This window comes from Tupaia chinensis, unplaced genomic scaffold (genome assembly GCF_000334495.1).
Source record: "Tupaia chinensis unplaced genomic scaffold, TupChi_1.0 Scaffold138665_1, whole genome shotgun sequence".
Taxonomy (NCBI): Eukaryota; Metazoa; Chordata; class Mammalia; order Scandentia; family Tupaiidae; genus Tupaia; species Tupaia belangeri.
Window position 1 is genome coordinate 1418817 of NW_006198557.1, and position 1918 is coordinate 1420734.

Genomic DNA, 1918 nt, shown 5'->3' on the forward strand with positions numbered 1-1918 from the left:
CGGGGGTCGGGAGCCAGTTGCACCGCGAGCTCCAGACCGATTCCCGACGAGCAGCCGGAGATCAGCACGGTCCGAGGTGCGGTGGCCATGTTGATCCGTTCCCTGGACGTGTGACCTCAGCCGGGCAGCGCCTGGCTCCCACCAGCCTTCCCGGGCTCATCCGCTCCCCTCTAAGCACCTTCCCACTGATCCCCTGGAGGGCAAAGGGGCCCCCAGAGCCCCCGCTTTTGCGCCGATTCTGAAGAGGCAGCTGGGTGGGGGGTGGGGGGGTTCTTTAAACTCTCCACAGCTTTTCGTTCACTTGTGAAAACTTTCTCCTCTGCACCTGCTACCCTCCTAACCGGTTTGTAAAGTTGTTACTTTTTAGAAAGAATTATTTTAAAAATGTATTATTATTATTTGGTATAGGGCACACGTGCTCACGGGAGAGGAAGAGAGAGGGACAGTGAGAACGTAAGTGGCCAGGTCTGAGACCGGAACCCTGGTGGCCATGTGGGAGTCCAGGACTTTCACCACCATGCCACCTGCCCGCCCCAATTTTCACTCTTTTTTTTTTTTTTTTTTTTTAAGAATTATTTTAAGGGACTAGCAGTTGGCGTAATGGCTATGTTGCTGGGCTCCCTGGGGGGTGATTTCTCGCTTTCTGTCTCTCTGTCTCTCTCTGTCTTTCTGGTGAGCGCACACACCCTATAGTAAAAACCTCTCCAGAAAAAAGAATTATCTTATTTAACTTTATTTGTTTTATTTTAATTTGACCAGATAGAGACAGAGAGAGAGACAGAGAGAGATGGAAAGTGAGAAAGCAAGCAGCCAGGTCCGGGACTTGAACCGTGGTCGGCTATGTGGGAGTCCAGCACCCTCAACCACCATGCCACCTGCTGATCTCCAATTTTTACTTTCTTTCTTTCTTTTTTTTTTTTTTAGAGGTTTTTGCTATAGGGCACATGCGCTTACCAGACAGACAGAGACAGAGAGATAGAAAGCAAGAAATTACCCCCCAGGGGAATGGTCACGCCGCAATTCCTTCTCCTCCATTCTCCTCTCGGGATCTTGGGCACACACGCACACGCGCCTGGCGTGAGTTTAAGCCACCGGGTCTGGAACTTGAACCATGGTCCACTACATGGGAGTCCAGCGACGTAGCCATTACGCCATGTGCTGGTCCCTGGGAGGGCTTTTAAAACTTGACGTTTCCTGTTTCCTCATCGTATATCTCTCTAGCTGCAGAAGGCGGGTTTTCGATGTTTGCATGTAATACATGACGATCAGACCGAGGATCTTACCGTACACATCATTTTCAACACAGAACTAGAGATGCTTTCTTCTGTTAAGCCTTTCTTTTCTTTTGGTTGGAGAGTCTTAGCCTCGGGTGTCCCTGGGAAAAAGGAGGGGGAAGAAAATTCTCCCTCTCCCCTCCACTCTGGGGGGCCCACCTCCTCCTCCTCTCCAGGGACACAGAGACTCTTTGTCTGAGTCTCTGGGAGGCCGGGAGAGGCTCTGTCTGAATCTCCCTCTTCCCCAGTTGGGGTGCAGTTCGGGATCCAGGACACGCCTCTTTGGTTCCTCCCTAAGAAGCTTCCTGTCTTCCTACATGTGAGTGCTTGCCCAGTTACACAGAGGCTCTAGATCCCCATCCCTGGGGCTTCTTCAAGCTGGGGGGTCCCAGCAGAGTTGGGGAGGCCTCTGCCTCCCCCCAGGAATTGCAAGAATTTACCCCTCCTCTCCCGTGGGCAGGACCCTGCTTGGGGTAGGGACAGACGGCTCCGTTTGATGGAGACCAGCGTGAGGATTTCAGATTGGGGCTGGGGTACCCATTTGAGCACCAGAGTGAGGGCTGGGGTGAAGATGAGACTGTTTGTTTATTTAACTTTGTTATTATTATTATTATTATTATTATTTTTAATTTGACCAGTGAGAG